Source organism: Pinus tabuliformis, chromosome 6 (genome assembly GCF_031772625.1).
Source record: "Pinus tabuliformis cultivar Carrire ecotype Pingquan chromosome 6, CPIR1, whole genome shotgun sequence".
In the NCBI taxonomy this organism is placed as follows: domain Eukaryota; kingdom Viridiplantae; phylum Streptophyta; class Pinopsida; order Pinales; family Pinaceae; genus Pinus; species Pinus tabuliformis.
Window position 1 is genome coordinate 672171354 of NC_142292.1, and position 9905 is coordinate 672181258.

General features: G+C 36.7%; 1 pseudogene; it reads left to right on the forward strand.

The window, feature by feature from the left end:
* LOC149260422 (pentatricopeptide repeat-containing protein OTP51, chloroplastic pseudogene) overlaps positions 1-9319 on the forward strand; it is a 78424-nt pseudogene extending 69105 nt beyond the window's left edge.
* The last annotated feature ends 586 nt before the right edge of the window (positions 9320-9905 follow it).

The window sequence follows — 9905 nt, forward strand, 5'->3', positions numbered from 1 at the left end:
CTTCTCTTCTCCCAAGTAAAGCTTGGAGTACATTTGAAAATGTGACATGAATATAAAATTGGGAGTTTAATGGGAAAGGACCATGTCTTCTCCCAAGTAAATCTGAAAAGTACATTTGGGAATGTGAGATGAATATATATATTGATGATTAAATGGAGAGGACTATGTTTTCTCCCAAGTAAATGTGAGGGTACATTGGGGAATGTGAGATGTAATTACATGGAGAGGACCATGTCTTCACCCTAGTAAATGTGAGGGTACATTGGGGGATGTGAAATGAATATATATATTAATAATGAGTTGGAGAGGACCATGTCTTCTCCCTAGTAAATGTGAGGGTACATTGGGGAAAGTGAGATGTAATTACATAGAGAGGACCGTGTCTTCACCCTAGTAAATGTGAGGGTACATTGGGGAAAGTGAGATGTAATTACATGGAGAGGACCATGTCTTCACCCTAGTAAATGTGAGGGTACATTGGGGAATGTGAGATGAATACATATATTATCTGAAATAATGGAAGGAGACCATATCCTACCTAAGATTCAATTTGAGAAAGTAATTTGGGAATTCGAATAATAGAAACCATGAATTTTATATTAGATCGATATTTCTCAATATTTTCAGATAATGTAAACATTAATAAAATTTGCAGGATAAGATTTAAGTGGGGCATTACATACACCCCTCCTTCAGAAAACTTCGTCCTGAAGTTAGAATGAAAAGATACAAGGAGTTCGAAAGCATAGCAAATTAGAGAGAGTTATAGCAATAAAATTTGATAAGTCAAACAATGACATTACTTCCCATCAAGAGTCTCCAACTGATCTATATCCTCCTATCCATCCTGATCTACTTCTGTCCCCACCCTATCCGTCCTCTGCTACTTTATCAGTGGCAACGGCCATACTAACCACTGATAAAACCGACATGGTGGAAGCGTCGAATATATCGACCTAACTTCCCTAGCAGGCAACTGGCAATCGTCATCACATGTCTAGGGGAGCGTGTCCACCACTGCCCTCCCACGATTCCAGGTTTCAGAGGATACACGGTGGGAAATGCCTCCACCCCTCCTTCAGAACTAGGGTCAACTCCCTAACACGAACCACACTACAGAGCTTGTTGGACTTGTCATCGAATAATCCAGTCAGGTCTTCTTGCCACTTGTCATTTGCATTTTACTCGTGTCATAGGAGTGCATATCAAGTAGATACCAAATGTTATAGAACAATGTACGTCGTACCTTTCCTCATTGGTTGTCTCGACCTTCCCCAATGGAATAGTAGATCTTGGTTATCATACGGTTCTTTCAAATCTATAGTTTAGTTCTCATCCATGCATATATATAACCACAAAATAGATATAGATACATGATCTTAAACATCATGTTTATTAAGCCTAGTGTCCACGTGTCAATTTTTGTTGTTCATACTGGAAATAAATCTTACATCAGATAAATCATAATTTCACTAAGTCATTGATTAGATAAATCATATCTATATAAGCCTATACGGTGCAACAATAACTCTGACAAGTCATACGCTAGATAAATTGTAACCAAGTAAGTCATACATTTGGTCACACATCGAACATTTCCATCATTAATACCAAATCCATAAATTGATTTTCACGTGTCCAACCAAATGTATATAATGTTCATAAATAACAACATGGAACTGCAAAATAGAACCTTAACATAGGTGGCTATCTCCGTTGAAATGGGCATCATAAACGCTCATGTGACATCCTTGTGTGGAACCCCTCAATAACAATTAGAGTTGAAACAGATTCAACTGTCTGTCATGGAAAATAGCATTTGAACCCGAATATGCTATAAGGTGGTACCAAAACCAAAATAATGGCAAGCAACGGATTAATGCACTATTAATTCCACTAGAAGGTGCTAGTATAAGTTTTATGCATATAATTTTTTAAAACCTTAGTGAATATAAAAGTCGCACTCTTCCAATTTGATGGTTTTTCATCTTTCAAACCCATTTAGTTAATCTTGAAAATAAAAGACTCAAAACTTCAAAAATTGTTTCCAACATGATTTTCATACTTTATTTTTTTTTTGTAAATTGAGAGAATGTCCTCTAAATGTCAAAAGGTTCAAATTTATTATATATTTAATCATTGTTTACTAGTACCAAAACAATTTCATGATATATACTGCAGCTCACAATATGACCAGACAAATGAGAAATAATTAAACGAATGGAATAATTGCCTTTGCCTTGCTGCTATTAGTATTTCCCCTCTAAATGGCACCGCATTTCTAAAGATGCCTACTCCTTTCATAAGTGGCCAGTGACCACAAAAGTTGCGAAGAAAGTTGAGGGTCCTTTTATCCAAAACTAGAGACACATTATTTTTCACGACATTTTTATTCAACACTAGAATAAGGGTAAAAGTGTATCCTAATATTTTCACTGGTCTTTTATTGACTAAATAAGCTTCCATTCTAAAATCCCAAATTCTCTACGAATTGATCTTCTCATTTAATTTAAGATCATTAAAAATAACTATCACAGTAAGCCTTACACAAGTCCATAGTATTCAATCTATGTTTTCACTAGAAAATTCTACCCCACTAGACCATCTTTGTCAGGCCTCCATCTGTTATGCACCATGCAATAATTGTTGGCATCCTCTTTTCCTCAACCTTAGGTTACATCATGTCAGCCCATTTTTCTTTGGATTGTTTGCCTGCTAGTTTTATTGTTTTTCCTTGTTACCTGTACCTATTCATTATTAACTAATTTCTTGATTACTTTCTAGATTTCTTTGTCTTAATAAACAAACAACATGACAAAGCATACTTAGTTACAAGACTAGGCTTAATATGTATGGATTAGAAGAAACCATTACATTGAATCTCACCATGCTAGATTGATGCATTCTAGCGAAAATCGATTTTTGGAGAAGTTCAATTCAATTAAGAACACTTTAACCAATTAACCATGCCTTTAAAAAAAACTATCAAATGGTAAGGATAGTACTAGATCACTTAGGGAAAACTCTTGGCATGTTTTGGGCTTCGTAGTAACTCAAACCACTCTATACTATATCCCTATGTTTAAAGTAGAGGGTATTTAAATGACACGTGCTAGTCAACGGAAGTCATGAGCATTACAACCATAAACTAAATTTAGGTCTTTGTTGTGACATCCTCACTATATTGCAGATCTGGTGTCTCCATTTATAGGTTCCAAGAAGCTTAACAACCTCATCTGCTTATTTCTATAATCATTCATCTACAGAAAGCATGCAATGTTAAGATTAAAATTTGTACAAAGATAAAGCTTATAATGGCCTTGGTGGGCTTAATGGTTGAGAACATGTATTTATTTGTAAGAGATCATAGATTCAAATCTAGAGGGGAGTAGAGAAGGTAAACCTCCACAGAATTTAGTAGTCAAATCACTGCAAGGAGGCGGATCCCTTGTCCCAGAAACAAGGGGTCTCATAAACCAATTTCGTGTCTAGCTTGGCCATGACTTAAAATTAGATTATTATTATTATTATTATTATTATTATTATTATTATTATTCAAAGGGAGAATCTAGCTCTGTTTGTAAAATGTATTTGATGCAAGCATAACATCAACATAGAACCAACTTGTAGTAGAAGTATGTTGAAGATCTGTTTTAATATAAAGCCTCTTTCTCACTTTTGAAGCCATGAAGGTATGAGGGAAACAATCTTCAAATGTAATGACGCTAGGATAATCACAAAGGACTCCTAGCTTCTTTGGAGATGAGCCTAAGCGCGTTGGGTCAACAAGTCATGCTATATATGGGAGCCTTTAAATGTAAAGAAGCTGGAAAAAATACAAAAGACTCCCTAACTTCTTTGAAGATCGGCCTTAGACGATTGGGTCAATATAACATACCATTTACAGGAGACTCCTCGGATCCAAAGATGTGTCCAAGCCTAGGTGATATCCCCTAACTATAGTCGTTTCAGTCTAGCCAACAAAAGACCAAATTATTTTCATGACATGAAGACAGTTAATCACTTGAAGATCATTGTTTGGAGAACAACTTGAAGATAAATATAATATTGTAAGGATATTGTCACCATGCAAGAACTGTCCAATGATGAGATTAATTAACTGGAAGACAACTGCTCCCATGGTGATGGAGGTTTGAACTAGAATTTGTCAAAAACAATCAATAAAAATCAATAATATTCAAAATTGCAAGAATGTGAGCAAGCTCCTATAGACAGTAACACTTAACAAAGTTCAGTAGAAATTGAACTACTTTTAGCTCCAGTTCCCTTAGAGAAAGAAGAACCGAGAGACTCTAGAGTCTGGAAAGCATGATTGGGCCCCAAAGAAACAATTTATTTTCTGTCATGGACTATTACTAGCAACATAGACCTAACAGCATAAACAGAATGAAGTCCCATCCATTAACTAGGGAAGCCAAACACTATATCAACTAATAATGTTGCCTGGAGTAAAATGCTTGGCAATGAATCTCTACATATCCATCCAATTTGTATGTAGCTTTGGCTGTACTCAGGTTCTTTATTTAGCTTTTATGGTCTATCATGTGCAAGTTTCCAAGTGCTATTTTGCATATTAAGTTTCTTCCTGCTCTAGAAAAGTAGAAAATTGTTTGTGTCTGAATCCCTTTACTAAGAAGGCACACTTTACAGTCGCTACTGCAATATGATTTAATCTTAAACATAAAAGGAGGTAATGAACTATCTATATGAATGATCACTTATATCCCTCATATCAAAAAGTTGCAAAAAGGGACTATAAAGAGGAACAAATGTGGCCCCCTGAGCTTGATAACAGGGCAAGGAAAAAGGATAGAACTGTGCTCCCACTCTAAATATCGATAGTTCTTCAGCAAAGGATAAGCATATTGCAGAGGGCAACGTTCCACAAAGTTACAAACTTGTGATTGGACTACACATCAAAAGGATAGGGATATCAAAAAATGGCTCAGAAACTATAACTTGATAAGGATAAGAAGATTGCAGAGGGCAACAATCTACATATCAAGTAGAATGTACATCATCATTGTCCCCGAAGCAAAGGATGGATCTCAGTTAAAGGCTCAGAAACAATAACCTGCAAGGATAAGCAGATGAAAGAGGGAAAGGATCTACACAGACATCAGTGTAAAGTAAATCATCAGAGGCTCTGAAGCATACGACGAAGATCAGGTAAAGGGTCCAAAACCATACACCAATACAGATCAAGCAGGCTGCAGAGAACAACACCCTACAACACCATAAGTAGAACACACATTATTGACATTCCGGAGGCAGAGGATGGACATCAACCAAAGATTAAAATACAGTAACCTGATATTTATGTAGGTAGTCATAAACAAACACAGACCACGCAGGGAAATAAAGTCCATTGAAGAATAAGCTTCTGAATTCAGTTTGTCTAAAGTGATGCTTTCTGCAAGTTTCTGGGCCAAAAAAAAAGTTTTGCCATGACCATTGTATCCATTGATGATCATAACAATTAAACTAGAACTTTCTACCACACTATACATCTTCATGAACATGTCTGACTAATGGATATGGGTTAGACAATAGTTTTTCCTCCATTAGGAAACAATGTCATAGTAATTGTGAGTACATCTCCATCCTATTACCAACAAAGCCACAAAATTGAAACCTGTTTCTAAAACAAAGATCACAACTGATGATAAATACTATGATATGAAATTTTAATTACAAATAAACCAGCAGATACTAAAAACCATTTCACCAGTTATGGAAACGAGTTAGGCCACGATTTTTGTTTTGATTTTGAGTTAGTAAAGTTTAGGGCTCAAGACTGCTCTGTCATTTTATTCTGCCAAGTGATAGTGATCTGCACTATTGCTGATATTCTGGGTTTGAAGCACTGATCTGATGCAATGCTGTTGGCAAACACTTTACCCAGAAAGCATTGAGTCTGCAAGGCTGTAACCTTGAATTTGGGCCTCAACTAGCCAATTCAAACTATGCTCAAGATGAAAGAATCTTAACAACTTTAGGTTGCGTACAGAGAGTATGCAGATTGAAGCTGGCTATCAGATTTTCTGGGGTAAAGTGCTGCCTATTAGAGCACATTGATTTTAATGGCACAGTAGAGTAGGCACAGGGTTATGGTGTTGGAGAAACAAGTTACCCTGGCTATTTTTACAAATGATCAACAGTGTTGAATTTACAATTGATCAACATTATTGCATTTAGATACTATTTTGCGAAGAAAAGTTTGGAAGAGAAGGATTGATTCATAAAGCCTTCAACTCCTTGGGTTGAAATTTGGTATGCATTCATACTCATGTACATTATTGCAATTGCCATCCAAAATGAAGGAGATCTGTAATCAACCTATGCCGAAATTTCAACGCTTCGTCAAATGAATTATTTGACCAACATTTAATTTATCATGCTAACAAAGGCTTGTATGCATGAGAAATAATCACATGCACTTGGGCATATCAGCTTCCATTTTTATGAGAATTGGTTTAGGCACTCCAAATGCATATGGCTATGCTCCTACGTTTATTTCGTCACCTACCACATTAAATTTGCAGGGGGCAGACAGACTGTCTAGTGAAAATTTTGAGAACAACCCAAATTCCTCAAGAATAGAGATGCCATGCTTATCAGGATGGTTCTCATGCTTATCAAGATGGTTCTCATGATTGTGGAGACATGCTATGAGTATTGTTTATTTGGTATATTGAGGATGTTGCAAGATCAAGGAAGGTTGCTTCCAAGGAGGGGAGATGAAACCTGCTGTTAAAACTGATGATGGGTTTGAAACATGTCTCATGTGTTTAGAGAAGACATATTTTCAGAGGGACTGGGCCATTATCTCTAGCTTTGGAAGCATGAAAACTAGGCCCCTTGCAAAAAATTCTATGATGAAGATGGGCACCCTTGGTATGTATTCCAAGAATATTATGAGGCCACCTTTGCCACAAATATCCTTTATATTTAGTGGGTATGCATTGCTTTTGGGTGTACTAAGATACACAAATATAACAGTGAAGGAAAGAAAGGCCCTAATTGTTCTGGGAGATTTGCATCATGTGCTTTTCACGTTGATATATTGGCTCCTATTATATTATGCAATGGAGGTTGCTCAATCATTATCCATGTATCCAACAAAGCCAGAGCTCTCACGAATATACAAATACTAAAATTTCATGTACCATTGGTTTACCACAATGTACTCTTTGTTATAATATATATATATACTTGGATCCTGCGTAAACCTTGAACTAAACTCATAGCATACATTGCATCAAGGTAGTGGTGGTGAGGTATGTATTACTGTCTAGTGATCTCTTCTACATTGTAGCATCAATTTCATTCTTGACCTCTTCTACACTATAGGATCAACCTCATTATTGACCTCGACACTATAGGATCAACTTCATTCTTTGATCTCTTCTACACTATAGGATCAACTTCATTCTTGATCTCTTCTACATTGTAGGATCAACTTTGTTCTTGCCATCATCATTAAATAATTTCTCACTGAAGATTGTAGGTGTGCTCACTAGCATTCATTCTTCTCATTATGGCTTACATTGAAGCACCGGTTAAAGGTTTTGTTGATGAAGCCTGTGACATATACAATCGCATGATTCAACTTGGAGGGTATCAGCCAAGTCTCAGCTTACAAAATTCTCTTTTTAAGGCCCTATTACGTGGCACAGGAGGGACTGCGAAACATCATTTAAGACCAGCAGAAGCTGTATTTCAGAATTTGAAAACAGCAGGGCATAGGATAAAGGAGGATATTTATGAAGGTTTAATATGGCTTCACAGCTACCAAGATTGTATAGATCATGAAAGAATAGTCTGTCTAAGAAATGAGATGAAGCAAGCAGGATTTAAGGAAAATAGAGATTTACTTGTCTCAATACTCAGGGTTTGTTCAAGACATGCAGATGTAAAAGAGGCAAAAAGAACTTGGGCAAAGTTAGTTGACACTAGTGTAGATCTAACTTCTCAGGCTTATATGTATCAAATGGAAGTTTATGCCAAGGCTGGACAACCTATGAAGTCTTTGGAGATATTCACAAAAATGCAGGAGGAAGGAGTCTCCATGAGTGTGATTTCTTTTCTGAAAATTATTGAGATAATGTCAAAATCCCAAGAAAAAGAACATGCGGAAAATTTTATGAAGCAATTTGACGATAGTGGTTTGAAGCCATTGCAGCCATCCTATGTGGACTTGATGCAAATGTATATGTGCCTGTCTATGTATGGTGAAGTAGAATCCACGTTTTCTCGATGTATGGCAAAGTGTCGACCTAATCGGGCAGCTTATGAAATATATCTTGAATCCTTGATTAAATGTGGCATGCTGGAGAGGGCTGAGGGGTTTTTGCAGAGTTGTAAAAGGATGGTGCAATTGGTATTAAATCCAAGATGTGCAACATAATGCTAGAGGGATATCTCAATGCTGGTCAAGAAGAAAGGACCAAATAATTGTATGATGAAATGTGCCATAATAAATGTGACGTTGAGCCCACATTGATGCTACAAATAAAACCATTGCTCAATTTGGTGACAAAAATGTTAATAAGCGTCTCAGCTTGAAACTTGTTGCAGAGCAGCGTGAGATTTTAATTGCTATATTTTGTTTGGTGCTAAGGTAGAATCGTACGATGAGAACAAGACTTTTGAAGTTCATTTTGAGTTCAATGAAACTTGAGGTACAGGATGTATTGAAAGCTCACATATACGACACATTTTATGAATGGCTGAAACCGGTTGATCGATTGAAAATTCAAGTTGAAGACATACCGCCTCATTTTTCTACTGTGAGTCATGGTAGTTTTCGATTTTATGCTAATCAATTTAGACCAGGGGGACAGATGGTAATGCCACGACATGGCCTATACATCGGTGGCTATCTCCTCATGTTTTAGCATACTGGTATATATATGGTGGACATAAGAGCACCTCTGGAGATGTTATATTTTATGCACAAAACAATAAAGTTGAAGATGTTGAATGTGTTGGGAAAGCCTTAAGAATGAAGTTAATAAATTGTGTCATAGAAAGGAAAGGAAAGCAGTTTCAGATATGATGTCAAGGTAAGGATGCAATCTAGGTTTGGGAGTTGATGGAGCGTTACATATTGGATCCATTGAAAGAGTTTTTGAAACCTAAAGCTAGAGTTATTGAAAATGGAGCAGGAAATGAAGACACTGATTTTTATTCAGAGGACGAGTTTAATGAGGGGAGTTCTGAGTCCATGAGTGATTCTGACTCTCAGGAAGGGATTAAAGAGACTGAAACAGATTTAGAAATTTTAACACAGTAAGCACAAAGAGTGAACCTTTTTGGCTACACAATTTAGCGTCCATATTGCATTTGCTGCAAGGACATGAGAATACTCTCTACAGTGATGAGAATCGAACATTCTGACATGAAAGAGCATGTCATTTCTTCTAGTTCATGATTAGTTAAGAATGATGGGATTCAATGATGGATGTGTGACACGAGTAGATGATCTGAATGTGTTGGATATAGAAGATTGAAGGGCTCTTAATTTATTTGTAAGCCTAAAATGAGAAATTGAATGTAGATTCACAAGGCACATAGCCTCGGTTAATGATATCATCAAACACATCACGACATCTTACAACTTTGAGGTCCTTGGCCAGAATGTCTGCTAGTTTACTAGCAAGTTAAGGGTTAAATTCAAACCAATCTTGTTGGATCATCCATTTATACACTCTGTGACCGATATTGCTTTCGCGTATTCGAAGAAGATGTGTGATGATATATTTGACATCCTCCTACTGAATCCATTTCCGTTGTCGGTTGAGGATTTTGATCATGGGAGCCAGGTCATGTGCAGGCAATTCCTTGCAGAGCCAGGCAATCTTCCTCCTCCTCCATTCATC